At 36.4% G+C, this 20,753-nt stretch overlaps 1 pseudogene; it reads right to left on the bottom strand.

Moving 5' to 3' along the window:
• Nucleotides 1-808: 808 nt before the first annotated feature.
• LOC103731294 lies at nucleotides 809-19,926 on the bottom strand (annotated as a pseudogene).
• Nucleotides 19,927-20,753: the final 827 nt, after the last annotated feature.

The raw sequence follows: 20,753 nt of genomic DNA, 5'->3' as shown, positions 1-20,753 counted from the left end.
TTTGAATACAAGAGTACAATGCTGTCAGGTAAGGAGTCCATGGAGAGCTGATGGAATAGTCAGGAGTAAAATAAATGGGATGAACAGACTGTAAGGGGCAGGCTCTTTCTTCAAATGCTTCACTCTATGCTTCATGCTCACTCTTGCAATGCTGCAATTTAATGCTAAGAACAATATTTAGCTCATGTACATGTGACCTGTCCTTGACTTCCTGGAGAGGGAATTGTTAACATAGGAATTTTGGACAAAGTAAGTAAGAAATTCAAAGATGAATATGGGGCATGGAACTGCACGGTTTTCTGACTGATGCCTTTGCTTTGTGGAATCTCATTTGTGATTACCTTGATCCTCAACCTGAAGTTGTCTAGCTCACTACACGTCATTATTCAAAAACTGCTGTACTAACCAAGCTGATTCCATTTTGTACAAACTCACCATCTAGAAGCTTAGCCATGGTATATTTGTAGCTCAAGGATGAATAATTGTTTCCAAGAAACCCTGGCCCCTCCCCTTTCCCTGAAGTATGCAGCTGCAGCCCTCTGTTCTCTAGATACATAGAAGACAAGAATTGTTATGATATTATTAACATCTGATTTTGGCTTCTGTAACTTGCTTATTTTGCTATTTCTGGTCCTGCTGATGTTTATTCAGTGACCACCCTGTCAACATCACCTTGTGATTTTGAGTTTTAAAAAGTCCCTTTCACTTTCCCTCCCTAGTGAAGTTCTCTAACATGACTTGGAGATTGCAGTCCAAGATACCTTGAATAAAGATTTTTTTATTTGAATCTAAATTGAGTCTGGTGGTCTTTTCCCAGTAGTCCCAGACTTCATAACATTGGCCCTTCCTATATGCAGACAATGGCTAGAGCTGCTGCTTTTAAAGGAATGACTCCACAACAATGTCCAGGGCAGCAACAATCATCTGAAAGAAAAATATTTAATTGAGGAATAGTAAAGGACAAAACAAATGGATGTTTCTCATTTTGTCTGAGATTTCCCTAATGCCCCTAACAGGCCTCTTACAATTAATAAGACACCTGACTTATGTCCAAGATGCAAAAGAGGCAACCATTGGACTAATGAATGTAGATTAAAGTCTATTGCCTTTGGATAACTTCTGCTGGGGCACTTCCAGGGGACCAACTGTGACCCAAAACAATAACAACCATGACCAAGGGAACTTCCAATTTCTCAACTCCCTGTATAGAGCAACTCCCAGAGGCCTGCAGTCCTGGACCTCTGTTCTGTCTCCTCACCTACTGCTGTTTCCAGGCAAATACTACAATCGGGATATGACCCTAGAAAAAGTCTCAGTAAACAGCATAGAATTCTTGAAACTCTTTAAGTCCTCTCCTGATCACAGAAAGAGCTGGGTTTTTCTGTGGGCCAATGATCATTTTTCCTTCCAAACATGCAGATGCTATTCTATCAGTTCTAATCAAGTCTGAGAGGATCAGTTGCCCTTACCTGAGAAGTTAGCTGCTGCTCATGAGTTAGTTCAAGGACAATTACAGGAAGGAATTCAATCTTCCACAAGCCCTTGGAATACCCCTACTTTTGTAATAAAGAAAAAAAATCAGGAAAGTGGGGATTGTGACAGGATCTGAGTGCTGTTAATCAACAGAACTAATGGGTTCTTTGCAACTTGTGCTACCTACTCCAAATACTTTACTCTTAACTTGTATCCTATAATTTTAGACCTTAAGGATACATCCTTTACTATTCCACTACACCCACAGGACCCTCCACATTTTGCATTTAGTCTTCCTTCTTTAAAATTTTGAGTCTCACTTCCAATGGAAAAATCCTACCCCAAGGAATGGATAATAGTCCTACTTTATGTCAAAGATATATATCTGCTATTCTTGCCCCCCTGACCTTTATGCAACACTTTTCTTCATGGAAGGCCTATACACTATATGGATGATTTTTGCTTGTTTCTGAATCCTTATCTACCTTACCTGACAATTATTTATGTTTACAGGACCTCCTAAAGAAGGCTGGTCTCAATCATAGTTCCAGAAAAGACTCAATAAAGCACTCTTTTTTTTTCTTATCTAGAACTCATTGTAAGAAATCATACTGTTCATCCAGAGTGGCTACCATTATGAAAGGATGTCTTGCTCATGCTTAATGACTTCCAAAAACTCCAAGAATATATCACTTGGTTAAGGCCCTCCCTAAAACTAACCACTTATTAACTTCAGCATCTCAGGTTTTAGGAGAGAATACTGATCCAACTTCACTCTGAAAATTAACCACTGAAGCTCCTCACATCCTGTCATTAGTGAAAGAAGCTATTCATAAAACACAACTCCCTCGAGTTGACCTCCATATACCCATTTCTTTCATACTCCTTCCTACTAACAAGTATCCCACCATCATTTTATGGCAGGATCAAGGACCTCTGGAATGGATTTTCCTTCTCCATAGGCAAAATGGTTATCATCCCATATTTAAAATTAATTTGCCAAGTAATAACTGGGAAGACTTGAAATCCATGCACTGACTCTTCTTGCTCTACCATGGCCCCAATGGCCTGTTGTAGTAGAGATTGCATGGTTCTAAGCAGTTAACAGATTCCTGCTGAAGGCTCCTGAGCCATGGCAATCATGGGTGGCACAACAACCTTTGGTGGCCTTGGAGGAGGAGGATCTAATCCTCCCATAATAGAGGGTGTTGGGGTTGTCCTAGTTCTTTTCTCTTTGTTGTTTAACATTTCCTTCTTCACAGCTTCTAACTCTGCCCTTAATTGCTCAATTTTCCAGTGATAGTTAGACTTTTCAGACAAGGCAATTAGAGGTGGACACTTTTCCCTATCATACTCAACTGTCTCCTATCCTAGGGCAGACTCATCCTCAGGGTCAAGAGATCCCTCTTCTAGCTCCACAGGTGGGTCCTCATAAAAAGGTGGCAAGGCTAATGGAGCTGGCTCTGGCAGAGTGGAAGATTTGGTTTCGCTTTTATCCAAGCTGCTGCTTATTGGATTCTCCTCTTTAGTCTCAGCCTTTGCTCCTCAGGCCCCAAGCATATTCCTTACAAAAACTGAGCAACTGTTTCCATGCCCCATCTTCTCCCAAGATAAATACTCACCGCTCCCCAACCTTACCAATTTCACTCACTTAATTTCTCCAGCAGTGTCATTCATTTTTTCCCCTACTTTTCAGATCCTTATTCTGGATGACACTTCCTTGTGCCATCTGGCCAAGATGGACAGTACCTGAAAGGGGGAATGAGGATTGAAAGAAAAAACAAAAGACAGAGAAAAAGACAGATTAATGACGTTTATTGACTTGCATATATTGAAGCATCCCTGCATTTCCGGGATAAAGCCTACTTGATCATAGTGAATGATCATTTAGATGTGTGTCAGTATGCAGTTTGCAAGTATTTTGTTGAGAATTTTTGCATCTACGTTCATTAAGAATATGGGTCTAAAATTTTCTTTTTTGGTTCTGTCTTTACCCACTTCGGGTATCAGAGTGATGATGGCTTCACAGAAGGAATCTGGGAGTTCTCCCTCTGTTTCTATATTTTCAATAATTTAAGTAGTTTTGGTTGGAGGTCTTCTGTAAATGTTCTGTAGAATTCTGCTGTAAATCCATCTGGGCTTGGGTTTTTTAATATTTGGGGGGCTTTGTGTTACTGTTTCAATTTCTTCACATGATATGGGTCTGTTTAAACTGTTGCTCTCTTCTTGTTTTAACTTTGATGGTTCCCATGATTTTGGATATCCATCGATTTCTTTTTGAATTTCAAATTTAGTAGTGTATAGGTTTTTAAAATATTCCCTTATAATGGTATGGATCTTTTTGGTGTCTATTGTGATGTTTCCCCTTTCATCTCTGATTTTGTTGATTTGGATTTGCTCTTTCTTTTGGTTAGCTGATCTAAGGATCTGACTATCTTGTTTAACTTTTCAAAGAACCAGCTCTTACATTCATTGATTCATTGTGTTGTTTTATTTATTTCTATTTCATTAATTTCTGCTCTGAATTTTTTTATTTCTTCTCTTTTGCTGGGTTTGATTTTCTTTTGTTCTTGATTTTCCAGGGTCTTGAGTTGCAGTGTTAGGTCATTTATTTGGGCTCTTTCTAATTTTTTAATGTAGGCCCTAAGAGCTATGAACTTCCCTGTTAGGACTTCTTTTAAAGAGTCCCAGAGGTTGTGTTGTGTTGTATTGTTGTTTTCCTTGAATTCCAGGAATTCTTTTATTTCTTTCTTAATTTCTACTTTGACCCACTTGTTGTTTGGCAGTGTGTTTCTCAATTGCCACAAGCCCTAGTAGTGACTAGGGCTTTTCCCAGTGTTGATTCTGAACTTCATTGCATTGTGGTCTGATAGAATGCATGGGGTTATTTCAAATATTTTTGTGTTTGTTGAGGTTTGTTTTGTGGCCCAGTATGTGATCAATTTTTGAGCAAGTTCCATAGGGTGCTGCATAGAAAGTGTATTCTTTTGTGCTTGGGTGGAATATCCAGAAAATGTCTGTTAAGTCCATTTGATGTATGGTATCATTTAATTCAGACATCTCTCTATTTATTCTTTGTCCAGTTGACCTGTCAAATGGAGACAGTGGGGTATTGAACTCCTCTACTATTACTGAGTTGGGGTTAATTTGTGTCTTAAAGTCCCATAGTGTTGTTTTTATGAGTTTGAGTTTGGTGCATATATGTTAAGGATTATAATATCTTCTTTATTAACTGTTACTTTGGTAAGAAAGAAGTGACCTTCCTTATCTCATCTGATTAGTTTTACTTTGAAGTCTATTTTGTCAGGTATTAGAATTGCAACCCCTCCTTGTTTCTTACTGCCATTTTCTTGGAATATTTTTTCCAGCCTTTCCCCTTAAGGTAGTGGCTGTCTTTGAAGGTGAGATGGGAGTCTTGCAGAGAGCAAAGAGATGGATTTTGTTTTTTAATCCATTCACTTAGCCTGGGTCTTTTGAGTGGAGAGTTCAGTCTATTGATATTTAAGGTTATTATTGAAAGCTATGTATTTGTTGCTGTCATTTTGATTTCTGTTTGTGTTCTCTGTCTAATTTTGTGTTTTCTAAATTATACCTTTATATATTTTCTTTTGTTGTCCCTGGGATATAGTTGTTCCTTTCTCTGCTCTCTTTATTGCTTCAAATATTCTTTGAAAGGCTGGTTTTATTTTGGACACGTATTCTTTCAGGCTTTTAGTGTCATGGAAGATTTTTCTTTCCCCTTCAACTATAATGGACATTTTTGGCGGGTAAAGTATTCTGGGCTGAAATCTATTGTCATGTAGAACTGGAAATACCTCAGTCCAGCTCTTCTGGCTTTCATAGTTTGAATTGGTAAGTCAGCTGTAATTCTGATGGGCTTTCCTTTGTATGTGACTTGTTTTTCTTTTGCTGCTTTCAGAATTCTCTCTTTGTTCTGTAAATATATTGCTTTTACTATGATATGTCTTGGGGAATTTCTTTTCTGATCCTATTTGGTATTCTATGTGCTTCCTGTATTTGTATGGGGATGTCTTTCCTTACTTTTGGGAAATTCTCTTCTACAATCCTGTTTAAGATCTGGTCAACACCATTAACCTGAAATTCTTCTTCTTCTATTCCTATGAACCATAGATTTGATCTTTTCATAATATCCCACATCTTTTGCATATTCTAACCCGGTAGTTTTTTAAAAATTTTCCATAATCTTTGCTTGAGTTGTCCAATTCTTCAACTTTATCCTCCAGTGTTGATATTCTGTTTTCCATTTCGTTCATTCTAGTGGTGAGGCTTTCTCCTGTTATTTCAAGTTGGCTTTTACTTTTTTTCTTTATATTAAACAAGAGAGTAGACAGGTAGGTGGTGGAAAATGCTAACTGTCCATATTCATATAGACACACAGTGTAATCTCTGAGCCCAAAATACAGAGAAAGGAGGGGAAAAGAATTCTATGCACTACTACACAGGGACCCAGAAACCCCAGCTTCCAGCAGAGCCAAGGGAGCAGAAGGCTTTTCTTTTTTCCCACAGAGCATGGTGGTGGTAGCAAGTCCACAGTTTGAGACAAGAAGGGGCCAAAATGAATTTAGAACAGAAGAGTGAAGGTTCTTTTCTTATTGCACTCTGCTCAAGTTTATTTTCCCCAAACATGTTGATACTTTCATTTCTAGATTTTTGAAGCTCTAAACCTTTGCAGTTTTCCCAATTGTTGGTATTCCTAAAGCCAGTGAAAAATATACTTTTGTTCAGGAGTTACAAATGCTGTAGGGTGAAACATGAGGATTTCAAATTTCAGACCAATTTAAAATACATAGCTAGACTCTGCATTCAGGAAAGAAATATGTATGAACAAAACATGGCCTATACACAGACACACACAGAGAGATATAACCACAAACTATATATCAGATGTAGAGTCCTTGCTAAACTTTCATGTGGAAAGCCCTGGACCTCAACCTAATGCAAACATATAGGAAATAAAAGCTTTTCCTCACAAAAGATTATTTAGAACTGTCTTCAGTGCATTTAGCAAATCTGAACTTGACATTGTTTGAAAGTCTAATGCAACATTTCTCCTTTAGCCACCATGAGAGCACTATTATCATGTTGTTCTGCAAAGAAGGGAATGCCTACCATTGGGATCCCATGATGGACCATCTCGTAGATGCCATTGGCTCCAGAATGGGTTACAAAGACTTGTTTTAGGATGACCTAAGATCAGAATATTTATTAAATAGGAGTGTTAGACATAAACAAAAAATCATGTAATACAGTGCACTAAAAGGGGGAGAGTTTTCCCCTTTCTTCTTCAGGAGAAGGGCTCTAATCTCATGGGTCAGAGTCATAATCCTGTGGACCATATTTTATCATCCATGGGTTTCACTGTAAGGACAGGGCCCAGTCCCTCCTTTAGTTTTTTTTGTTGTTGTTATTGTTGTTGTTGTTGTTTGTTTTACATCTTCCTGCTAAAGTTATTGACAGGGTACAATCCAGAAGACCGGGTCCTTTATTTTGTTTCTCTCAATAAACTTGACACAAAGAAAATGAGAGTTGGTGAACCTTAGACTTCCTTTCTCTTCATATTCCTCTGAACTATACACTCAATGAGAATATGCCAAAATTAGGATAATGAGCCAAGGATTACCTAAGAAGCCTAGAACAACTGCTTCATTTCTGACTTTACTTTTTAAATACTTGTTAACAAGTTATGAATAAAAATTAATTCCTATTGAAATCCAGCTTCAAACAATCATCAAGAAAAGGAGTAGGTAACTGGACAGAATTTCGCTGTTTTCATGTACTCTTGGTAGCAATATCATCATAATACATTTTCAAACTGTGGCTGTTACCCATGCTTCTCTGTGATCATAATGCTTATGTTAATGCTATTGTCAATCAAAATCACCTTCTGTACCATAGCACATGCCATGCTTATCTTTGTTTATAAATCATCTATTTGATTTACAGATGATTAGAGCTATTCTAATACTTCATTTTTCACATACTAAATTTGTTTAATTAAACCATTCATAGCCTTTATGTGACTCACTATGTAATGGTCTCCCATGGTGGACTTTATCTAACCATTTGTGGAATCTGTGCAAAGGCTGATACAATTGTATTGGCCCTTTCATCTATTATGTTCTCAAACATTGTCTCTAGAAACAATACCACAGTATCTTGTTCTCCACAGCTATGGACAAATTCTTCCATTTCCCATGAAGATAGAAATTATTTCATCACAGAGGAGTAATAGCATGGAAAAGATTATAGAAATGTTTATGAAAAAGACTCAGATAAAATGAAATATTATCAGTAGTGTTATTAGAGAAGTATTGGTAAAACACATTTAAGACAAGGACTACCATCTTGAACACAATTTTATATCAGCAATGTTAAGTATACTCACATGGTTGTGCATCTAATGTTCCAAATTCTTCTGGCAAAATTAAAATTTTGGAGTTAACAAATAGAAGATGTTTTCACAAATGTAAAACTAATTTATGTTCATCTTTCCTGCTATAGAAATGTGATTTCATTCTACTACTTTCCTTTCTTCTTTCTTTTATTTCCCTTTATACATGACTTGATGTTGTTAATGACTCTGTAATAAAACAATTTGAAGGTTGTCATACATGAATATGTACATTGTATCATATAAATCTCCTATTATAGCTAATTTAATGCAATTAAAGCTTTTTTATGAAAAAAATCGGTAATTTCTAAAATTTTAAAGAGGTGATATACAAGAATAAAAATTATGCAATCATTTCTTAATGCTGAGTTATAGAAAGGTTTCTCTAATGTTTATCAATACTCACTATACATACATACTTATACACATACTGATTTTTTTATGGTTTTAGATTCAAATCCTCTATAATTTATGGTATAAATATTGAGAGACAGTTTGTGAAATCTCTGAATTTTCCATGTCTTTTTATGAAAGAGGGAGAAATCACCTGAACACTTGATACGTACTGAAAACACAAGTAACTTTGGAGAAGACATACATATTTTCTTTTTATATATTTTTATTTCTTTTGTGTGTATATGTGTATACTTGTGGGCATTTCACAGCACATATGTGTGGAATTCTGAGGGAAACTTACAGTAATTATTTTCTTCTCTTTTTTCAAACATACCTGTTCAGTTTCAGGGCTCAAACTCAAATTGTCAGGCTTGACCAGAAGTATCTTTACCCACTAAGCCAACTTGCCAAACTAAAGACATAAATTTTAAAATAAGATAAGAAAGTAGAAGTCACAGTATCTGACTTGGATTAAAATCTAGTTTTGGAAAAATAAAAACATAATATTACTAAGTATGGTCATCTTATTGTTACATTGTCCTCTTCCATTTCCTTCTTTTCCTTTTCTGAATTCTAATAGAACTGTAAGATTCTCTTTAAGGGAATCAAAAAATTGTTTAAGTACATAAGTATCAGTTATACAGTTCAAAGCCAACAGTACTATTGCATCAGCCTTTGACTTGGAAAAGTTACTGTATATGTTTTAAATGTTTTACGTTAAAAGCTGCTGTTGGAGTTCAAACATTTAGAAAGATTTAAGGGGCAGGTGTGATTGTTCAGTGGGTAGTGCACTTGTTGTCAAGCCTTATGACCTCAGATTGATCCCTGGAATCTACATGTTGGAAGGAGAGAGTCCCTCAACTTGTAATATGAACCTATATACATAAACCCTGATACACATGACCCTCATTACATATTCACATTTGAGTATACACATACATACACACAGGAACTAATAGGAAAGCATACTGTATAGCAGCAAAGAAAAATTGGTTTTGTCACATATTTTAACTGTATGATGTAGTTTTTCAGGGGTATTATTCTATATGTTTGCAGAATTTCTTTCATAGTTTATTCACTGTTTTCACAGCGAAGTGGTAAGCATTATTAGGTGTGTACATGTAGCACATATTTTCTTTGTGATCATTCAGGCCAGGCAACTATGATCCAAGACACATGTTACTCAAAGAAGCTTTACTGTCTCCTATAAGCTTGGCATAAGATATTTAAAAAGCATGCTCGAGCTTGCCTAGATCATGTGCATGCTTTATGATTGCTCTGAGTTCATATGAGTAACTGACAATCTGTCTGGAAAACTCTGATTCCTCTGGTTATCAACCACTTGTGACTTTCACAATCTTTCTGCCCCCTCTTCCCCAAGAATCCCTGAACTTTGTGTGGCAGACATTTGATATAGCTGATATTTTGTAAGAAACTTGCAAAGATTCATTTTTAAAAAGCATGCTCCAAAAGAGCACCGTACCTCTTTTGCACCTTAACCTGAAAAACTCTTGAGACCAGTAAATAGTGACTTAATTTATATAGTCAAAGCAAGAAATTTTTGGGTTTTGCCGCAGACATTATTCAGACCAAGTATTCTTAATAATGAATAATTATTTGCCCTTTGATCTGGAATGCTGATGAGGAACCTTCACAGTTACAATAAGTTTGTAGCTTTTCACATTTTCATCTTATTTCCTAAATGTATACATTTATTTCAAATAACTCTACAGAATATCCTTTTTCTTTGGCATTGAATGAAAATTTGTTGAGACATCCATTCTTATTGAGAATAATTAATCAAGTTTCTGCACATACTAAATAATCACTAGTATCAATAATCATTGTAGATTGGATAAATATTCTCTCAGAAGTTCACTGTAAAATTTTTGTTCCTTTGCTCATGGCACTATTTTGGGAGAACTTAACCTTTAGGAGGTGAGTGTTACTTGCAAAAATCAGGTAACTAACTGAATTATGTCTTGGGAGCAGTTCAAACTGAATCCCACATCTTGTCCTCTGTGACATTAACATCTTCCACATTCCCTTGACCCATTAGAGTCTACCTTAACATAGTATAGAATCAACAGAAACAAGGATTGAAACATTAGAGACCATGAGCCACCATAAAATATTTGCCCCTTTAGGTTGTTTTTTTAGAAATTTTATCTCTAAGAGATAAAATAAAAATAGCATTAATTCTGAGTTACTGGCTAAGTACCAGAGGTATTTAAAGTTTTAGCCATTTTGACTCTTTTCCCCCCAAATTCAGTGTGATTTCTGTAGTTTTAGTATATGAGAAATTTCACTTCATTCTATGAATATTATACTCTGGGTTCATTCATTCATCATCAAAATTGTTATAGCAGCCTCATGCATGTTTTTCTTTTCCAGTCTTGCCCCTCTATAATCCAGCCCAGGTATGGAATATTAAAGCACTTGTTTTTCTTTTAAAGGAGCTCTGATCATATATCTTCTTAGTTCACCTTCTTTCTATGGCTCCTCGATGCCTTCACTAAATTCTAACTACTCTCTTTTTGTGGTGTTTGGAATTACCTGCTCATCAAGATTGGCTGCATTATTTACCTTTTTACTAAACTAAACTTGGAATTCTTGGTAACTGCCTCACTACACTAATTGATTTTTTTTGTTTGTTTGTTTCTTTCTTGGTCTTATCCCCTGACCTAGTTCTTCACACTTTTCACATCTCATCTTACTATGATGGCTCTGAGATATGTCCTTTGATTCCCAGTGGGTGGTCTCTTATGATTACATCTTTTTGTTTACACATTTTCAATAAATTTTTATTAAGTATATCTTTCAAATGTACTATTAACTGTGGAGTTTGGGAAAGAATTTTTCTCTGCATAACTAACACTTGCTTTTGCCATATGCTAATGACTTTACAGTTTTGAACTGATGGGTGACACTTTTTGGAGTGCTGAATTTACCTGACTTAGTTTATTGACTGTTTCCCAGGCTTCTCATGTTATACCATAACTATTATGCAATGTATAAACTTGTGATCCTGTAAAATTCAAGCATTTATTTTTCAGGATGCTTTACCCCATTTTTCATTGCTCTCATTCACGAATAAAGAGGAAGAGTGTAAGAAAACCATTTTCATTGAAATAAAATCAAACAAACAGCAAAAGTAAAAGTAACATATTTACCTTAGGCAAGAGTATAGCTGGTTTGCAGTGGAGTCCTCCAACAAACTCAACATTAGGTAAGGCTGGGTGAGGAAACTCCTGATCCCAGTGGGACTGAATGAGCAACATTTCTGCTTTCTTCATCATGTCAACCATGGTAATGGGGCTTCCTAAATACAAAAATGAATGGGGGTTGGACAAAAAAAGATAGTGACAGGCTTGTTATCTGAATATAAACATTTTTTGAAAATAGTTACAATAATTTGTTCTCAGTGATGTATGAAACAAATATATTTACTTATGCACAATAAAATTCACATGTGTAATTAAATTGTGGTTCACATTATAAATGTATACGTGTGTTAAAGGCAAACTGGGGAAATACTCTATGGTCATCTCAGTAAATTAGCAATCATAGTCATTAAAATACACCCTTAAGATGCTATATAAAAATGCACGTAATTCATGCCACTCTAAAGCTTCAAAAGTAGTAGATGAAAATATAAAGAAACATTCTAGCTCTAGAATGAAACTATCCTACCATAACCTTGGATGCAACGCCCCCAGCAATCATAATTTCTGCAGTGTTACAACTGTTTATGGATTCTTGGTTTTCTGAGAATTAAGAGGGTTGTGACCAGGTATATTTTTCATATTTCCTTTATTTTGGGTTCATATAATAACATAATATTTGTTAATTTTATACACATATTTACAAATATCACTTGGAAAGTTTTAAGAAATCATAGGATTAGAAATTTGTGTTCTTGCTTACTTTAATTTAGGGCTTCAAAATGTAGGAGCATGACTACAAACAGTGGAGACCAAACGCATGTGCAGCCCTGCTTCGGTAGAGCTTAGACTTCTAAATGATGTTTAGATAGAATGCAGAAATGTATGATTGAGCGGGTTGTTTTTGTTTGTTAGGATGTGGTTAAATACAGTATCTCTTAAGAGTGGAGGAATCCTTAAGAAAATAAGGAGAAAATATTTTAATTTAAATAAGGAAATAGATTTTCACAAGACTGAACAATTTCTTCAATAGAATTGATACTCTTAACTAATTCACTCTCCAGTCATTCAAGATATTAAGAAAGGATTGGGCAGATGGCTCAGGCTGTGCCATACTTGCTGAATAACACAACACCTGTGTTTAGAGTCCCAGAACTCCCCAAAATAGGCAAAAGTATTTGCATCTATGAAAACTGTGCTTTGGGAACAGAGCTAGGTAGATCTTTGGCACTTTTGATCAGGCAATCTCAACAACCCTGTGTTGTCCTCTTGTCCCCAAACACAGGCACACATGTGTTATATGCACATATACATGCTATGCATGGGCCCACACAGAAAGATAAAAACATACATACACACACACACACACACAAACACACTCCCCAGAAGACATTACATTAGGGATGTACCTAATAACTTTTTAAAACAACAAAAAATACAGTAAAGTGGACATAGGTTGCTTAGAGAAAACCTACATGCTTCACTTGGTTAATCATATGACCTAGCATATCTTGTGTCACTATTGTGTACCTTGTTCCCATGGGACCAATACTGTAAGTTTTTTCCAAGTCTTTGTAAGATTGGTAGACAGCTTTGTACTTAATATAATTATTTGACCTATGAAAGAAAAATTCATCTTACTTTACACGAATATAAGAATACCTTCAAAAGCACATGAACGTTAGGTCTTTAAGCTAATGAGATAAAACAGGACTGTCCCAAAACTTCACTGTTAAAAGTATCCCATATCTTTGAAGAAAATGACTCAAATCATAGGTCAAAGTAAAGCAAACATATCATGTTTTCTACCTGCTCCTTGAATGTCATTTGACCAGTTAATCCTGACAAAAGTATAAGTACATAAGAGGGAGGAAATCGAAGCCCTTCACTATACTTTTCTATTGTGTAGCCATTACCAAAGCTAAAACTGTAAACAAAGGTATTTGTAGCATCTCAGCTATCAGTTCACCAGAGGGAACAATGACACCTGAAAGAAGCACATCAAACTGATTCTTATAGTTTTGCCATAAGTTGTTTTTTCAAAACAGCTTCTTTGCAAATATTTGTCCAAAAATCAGGAAATTGATGAAAAACTTTGTCCAGTGATGGAAAGCATTTAAGACAGATATCATTTGGCATATCATATGTCTACAAATCTACCCATTTTTTTGAAAAACTGTTTTACTTTGTTGCTATTGGAGGATGTAAGAAAAGTTTCAAATTTAAGGCCTGATGTTTTGCTGTTATTAAGATAATTGGAAAATGAAGGTCTCAAAACAGTTATTTCATGGCTCCTCTCTACAAGTTTGTCCAGTGTTATCTTGATCCAGGGGCTGTATTCCATCGGCCATACCAACTTCCCACAGTTCCCAGATCTGAAGTAACAGCTCATCTGCAGCAGCAGGAGGAACAGCAGCAGCAGCAGCAGCAGCAACACCAGCAGAGCTGGGATCCACTTCACAGACACCCACAAAATGAACTGCTTTGCTTTCACTTAGCTAGAAGTCAATGACTTGTATATGTAAATCATCTTTTCTGTATGATTTTAGCATACAATAGTGGTCAGTGAGAGGTTATTTGTCTCTGAATTCTCCTCAACACAGAACCTGAGTTATATTTATTACACCAGAGATCACCACTTCTTGCATTTAATGACTCAAGAAAAATTTTGCCACAGTGTTAATAAATATACTCATATATTCAATGAACCAATTTACACAGTTAATGAATACATTATTGTAATTTTGCAATAAAGTATAGCTCCCTTGACTCCCAATTTTCTGGAATATTGTAGGTATTAGTCACTGTTCTGTTGCTGTGATAGAAACACTGACCAAAACAACTTATAAAATGAAGAGTTTATTTGTGCTTATGGTTCCAGGGGAATTACAGTCTGTCTTGGCAGGGAGGTGTGGTGGCAGAGGTGGCTGGTGGAGGAGTAGCAGAAGCTAAGCTCTACAACTTCCAGCAGGCACAGGAAACAAGAGAGCAACTAGAGATCCAGCAAGGCTTAAGAATTCTGTAAGCCCACCCCAGGCTTCCTCCAGGATAGCCACACCTTCTAAAACCCCCCAAAACAACACCATTATCTGGGGACAAAATGTCCAAATGCTTGGAGTCTATGGGGTACATTTTCATTCAAGTCATTATATTCCATCCTCTACCCGGCATAGGCTCATGACCATATAAAATGCAAAATGCATTTAGTCCAACTTCAAAAATCCCTGTAGTCATTAGCAGTCTCAATACTCTTCAAATGTCCACCGTCCAAAGTCTTTTCTGAGACTCAGGGAAATATCTTAACTGTAAGGCCCATGTAAAATCAAAAGACAAATTACATACTCCCAACATATAGTAGAACTGAATATGCATTACCATTCCCAAAGGGAGGAATAAAGCATAGTAAGGAAATACTGGACCAAAACAAGATTGTAAACCAGCAGGACAAACACCAAATCCAGTAGCTTCATGTCTGACTTCTGGAACCTTATTTCAAAAGGGCTTAGATGGCTCAGCCTCTCCAGCTTTGCTGCGTGCAACCTATATCTTCTTTTGGGGCTGGTACCACTCCCTGTATGCAGGTCTTCTTGGCAGATGCCTCACAGCTCTGGCATCATGAACTTCTTGAGGTCTCCATTGCCAACCAGGCTTCACCTTTACAGCTTCACACAATGGCCTATTAAGGCCTTCTTTATGCAGAGAAACCCCTGCTGCATGCTGCCTGGCCTCAGCTGCTCTCTGAAACCTCAGAGGAAGAACTGATGACCCCTTCGCTCTTACGTCTTTAATGCTTCTAAATCCATCATCAGGTGAAAGACACTGCCAAGTTTGACTGCAAGTTTGGGATGGACTCCAGCCTGCTTTATCCATTGTAGAAGCTTTTCTTTTCAGTGGTCCCTGCAGCACTTTCCTTTCACAAATTGAAGGTTTCACTGGGTGTGGTCATGCCCTGGAAGACCTGCCTGGTCTTGCCACTCTCTCCATTGTTTAAGTTTGAATCTCTAGGCCCCTTCCTAATCACTTATCAAAAGGATCCTCTCCAGAACAGGCCAAGGCTCCAACATTTATCTTCCTCGTCCTCTTTTGCAATCCAAGCTGTATTTCTTTCTACCTCATTTGCACTTTTTCAATGTTGATCTGCATAATATTCACCATTAATAGCCGTACCACCATTTCTACATTAGGCAATTTTGAAATTTCTTCCACCAGAGAAACTAGTCCGTTGCTTTTCAACTTAGCCTCAGGCAAGCTTTTTGGTAGAGGGCAGACTCCAGCCAGACTCTTTGCAAAAATATTGCAAGTTCTACTTAAGTCCTTATTTCCCTCAGGAATTACATTGTTCTCAGCACTGCTTTCTGCCAAGCACTGCTAGAATGGCCTTTTAAACTCTGCCTACAGCGATCAACTGCTTTTCTAGCCCAACCTTCCAAAGTCTTCCACATTCCTCCAAACCCCCATGTGGTCAGGGTCTTCATAGCCAACAGCCCACTCTGGCACCAGTTACCATATTAGTCACTGTTCTGTTGTTATGATAGAGACACTGACCAAAACAACTTATAATACAAAGAGTTTACAAAGACAGTTCCAGGGGAATTACAGTCTGTTTTGTCAGGGAGGCATGGTGGCAGAGGTGGATGGAGGAGGAGTAGCAGAAGCTAAGCTCTACATCTTCCAGCAGGCATAGAAAACAAGAGAGCTACTGGAGATCTGGCATGGCTTAAGAAATCTCTAAGCCCACCCTCAGTGATGTGCTTCCTCCAGGATAGCGAAACTTTCTAAAAACTCTCAAAACAGCACCACCATCTGGGGACAAAATGTCCAAATACTTGGAACCTATGGGGGACATTTTCATTCGAACCATCACACTGTATGAGAGCCTGTGAATGTATATTATAAAATGTCTACTGATGAAGTTTGTTTCTTTTCTGTAGAGACGGAAAATAGAAGTGATTGGTTTTTTTGCTCTTAGTTTTAGCAATGGTAAATATTCAAATAGTGTGCTTGCTTTTAGACAATTTACATTCCAATTGATTATCATTCATATCTACTTTCTATGCAAAAATAATTTATTCCTTTCAACCTATGTAATTCTAGAAAATTTGAGTAAAAGGGTTCTTTCTGAAGCAGAAAATCTAGCTGTCTGGAAAATATCTCATTCACAATGACTTAAATTACAAATAATGACATAGTGAAGAAAGTATAGAATACCATAAGGCACTGGAATAAGGAGTTTTCATGTTCATTAATTGGCAAATTTTCTAAATTCTGTGAAATTGAGCACATTAACAAAAGTGATATGTATTCAAAAGGATCTCATTGAACATCAGTTTCAAGCTTTACAAAATTTGGTCTTTCTTAAAATTTACATAAAAACACAGAAGGCTCTAAAGGAAGCCTAAATAGAAAGAACAACTCTAGAGGTATTAGAATATCTGAACTCAGATTATACTACAGTATCATAGAAACAAAATCAGTAAGATACTGACAAAAAGTGGACATGTAGACCTACGGAGTAAAACAGAGATCTCAAGAAACCCAAGCAGCCACGCTGTGTTCAACCAACATCCCTAAAACACACATGGGAGAAATTATAGCCTGTTCAGAAAATGAGCTTCAATCATTCATCCTGTTAAAAAAAAACTAACTCAAAGTACATCTATGACCCTAATTATAAAAGCTGAAACTATAAAACTGCTACATGAAAACATGTCCAAAACAGTAGATATTATGAGCACAAGGAAATAATTGTTAACAGATATCCAATAGCACAGGAAATAATACCAAGATGAGTAATGGATTTAAATGAAATTGCATCATCTTCGCCATAAAGGAAGCAATTCCTAGAATGATGAGAATACATAAATCTTAAGAAAATCTTTACCAACTGTATATCTGGTATAGGATTAATATCTATCGTCTAGAAAACTTCGAACTTTAAACAAATCATTCAATCAATACATGGTCTATTGAACTGAACAAGCAGTTCTCAATTGAAAAGATGTGAATTGTAAACAAATATTTGAAAAAATGCTTAATGTTATTATGCACCCAGAAAACGTAAATTGGAATTCCTTCAAGATTTCATCTATTCTCAGTCAGAGTGGATATGCTGCAGATGACAAATACTAAGAAATTTTCTGAGGATTTGGAGAAATAGAAACCATTATACACTGACGGAATGAATGTAAATTCGTTCATCAACTAGGGAAATCAGTGAGGTCAGACATAAAAACTACCAATCTCCCATATTTCTGGTGGACTCAAAATCAATATTCCTTGGAGAACCTTGCACATCTATGTTTACTGCTGCACTACTTTCAATAGCCGTGATATGAAGAAAAACTAGGTGTCTGTCATCACAGGAGATTTTTTTAAAAGTGATACAGAGACACAACACAGTTTCATCTTCGTGGAAGAAATGAATTAATGTCATTTTCAGGAAAATGGAAGAGACTGAGGATTATCATATTAAGGATCATAAGTCAGATTCAGAAATATAATAGCACGTGGCCTTACTTATGTCATGGCATTCAGGACCACCAGAGAGACCACAGACTTGATTTAGATTAAATTAGCCAAATTGATTAGCTGCAGCTGACAGTCTCCAGATCCAGATAAGAGACAGCAGTAAATCTGTAAGGGGAAAAGGATCGTTTAAAGGCAGAAACCACAAGCTGATTCAGCCCTCTGGTATTGATGGTTGCAACGACAGTGAGGTCACATTGACCCTAAAATAAGCAACATAAGCAAGTTTACAGAAGACAAAACAAGCAATTGTTAGTTATTTTCTTAACAGATGTTTAGGGACCTTGACAGTCACAGGATTTCTAATTATTGTTATTTCAACATATTACCAAGAAAGAAAGGATATTGTTTATTGTTTTCCCTTGGGTGAGCAAGGATTATTGAAATCAGGAATTCATTAACTGACTGTAGAAAATGTAATTTAATATGTGAAATAAGATGGAATTGAATTTATAATAAAATAAGTTCAACAGTGGAAAGCCTTCATTAATTTTCTGTTTTCTATGTGAAGTGTTATTGACAAAGCCTCAACAGGAATCCTCCAGAAATTTCCAAAAGAGTGATTAAAAGCATTATTTGTTTCAGCTTAAATGAGGCTCCTCCTCATTTCCTCATTTAAGTATAAAGTTCTGTTTTTTTCTATTTTTTGCTTTACTCAACCATTTCACGTATTACTGAAATATTTATGAATGGATACATTGTGTTTGTCTTACTATTGATTTCAGTTTGTCTTATATCTTGCAGTCTCCCTGTATGGTGATTATTAATCATTCTCAAGTCTCATCTTATCTGACCTAGAATTTGTGGTTAATTATTACCATTTCATCAAACTTTCATTGACAATTTGTCTGAGAGTGACAATGAGAAATGTCATCATGATTCAGAAACTTGAGCAATGACAAGCTTTTCTTAACCTCTTTTTATAAAAACAGACCAGCAGAAAAAGCCCATCAGAAGAGAGTGCTGTATGTGTTCAGAAATACATGAAATTATGAAAGTGTCATATATGATTATTCATGTCATTAAGTACTGAATTTCCACTTCACCAGTGTTATATTTTCATGTTTATATTGGAAAAGTAAATACACATCATAGTTGAGGCATTAAATTTCTGGCCAGTAAAGTGCTAGTTTGTGAGTGTCCACAGAGAATAATCATATATATGATATGTGTAGTGGACAAATGAGTCCAACATCATAGACCTTCTCTAATGAGGATGGAGATAACTACTGCTAGATCCAATGCAAACTGGTTAGTATATATAAAGTCTAGTTAAATATTTTGGCAAGAGAATAACCACATTTAAAACAGCAGAACCAATGATGAGCTCTATTGTCATATTTCCAGATTCACTATAGGATACTTTTTTTTTTGTTCTTTGTCTTTAAAAGACAACCACATCCCTACTTTAGATATCTATACATCTGTCCTTTATACACCAGTGTACAATAATATTTAAGATGCTAAAAATGAAGTATTTTTAACTTGTACATTATCTCTCAGTTCCAAGTATGGCTTTGTCAAATTGAATATACACTGCAAACAGTTCTTCAGCAGTTCAGGACAGAATGTTAACTAAAGATAGAAAACACTGAAGTAACTCCAGAAGATAGTAGTTGCAGGAAGATAGATACATTCTACAGGTCAATCTTCATTGCTTTGAACTAATGTTTCTTTTTCTTGTTGATGTTTAAGAATACCTTTGTTATGGAATATGCTTACTGTTTGATATCATATATAAAGAGTATTAAGAATCAACTCTTCATGTAGCAAATATGTTTACTCATCTTTAAATTAATATTGCATTTTACCCCAGGTGTCAGAAAACTTCACTATGCTAACCTATACCCTCAACTGATGTCTCAGATTCATGTACCATTTGAAAAAGTTACCTAGAACCTGAGAGGGTGGGTTGAAAATTTACCTAGAGCCTGAGACGGTGGGTCTGACCTCCATGGTGTAGTGGCTCTGATCTCAGCAGACCGAGAGAGAGTGATAATTTCGGGCCTCCCTGTGGCTTCTCTCTGACAGAAGGACTGAGAATACAGGAGACTGTGCGAGAGCCCCCAGATCCTGCCTCCATGTAGTGGTGAGCTTCCCCTAATTGTGCCATACCCATCATCCCACCTGGAACTTGGTGAGGACCCTCCCAAGGCCCCAGGGAAGATCTGGCTTCAATAGACTAAGGCTGAGATTCTAGCAAACATCCTGAGAAGGTGGACCACCTGAGAGCACCCAGATCCTGCCTCCATGTGGTGAAGGAAGCCCAAGTGTACCTGACTGGAACCTGAATTGGGATTCTGTGGGCACTCCTGAATAGCTGATCTGAAGCCATCAGTTCCCTCCAAATTAAAACATGAGACAACCTGAACCCTGTACCAACCAACCAATAAAGAAAGGATCTAGGCACCCCAATAATACAAACAGAAGCATACTTCAACTTAATTCTCATATCAGAATCATAAACAACATAAGAAATTCATATACTAAGATCACAAAGAAAGAATAATAAAATGGAAAGCAGAAACACTCTGTCCCCACCAAACCCCACCAATCCTGTAGAAGAGTTCTACAAGGAGAACTCCCTAGAGATAACCAAGGACACTAAATTTAAAAGAACAATCATAAACATCATCAAGGAATTCAACAAACTTAAAGAACACAGGAACAAACAAACCAAAGAGCTAAAAGAAGATAGGGCTAAACTTGTGAATGAATTCAAAAGAGAAATAGAAACATTGAAGAAAACTCAGGTAGAAGTGAAGAAGTACAAAACAAATAAG

This window comes from Nannospalax galili, unplaced genomic scaffold, assembly GCF_000622305.1.
Source record: "Nannospalax galili isolate Female #2095 unplaced genomic scaffold, S.galili_v1.0 scaffold50, whole genome shotgun sequence".
NCBI lineage: Eukaryota > Metazoa > Chordata > Mammalia > Rodentia > Spalacidae > Nannospalax > Nannospalax galili.
The sequence above is the reverse complement of the archived record's forward strand: the minus strand, read 5'-3'. Positions and strand labels throughout refer to the sequence as shown.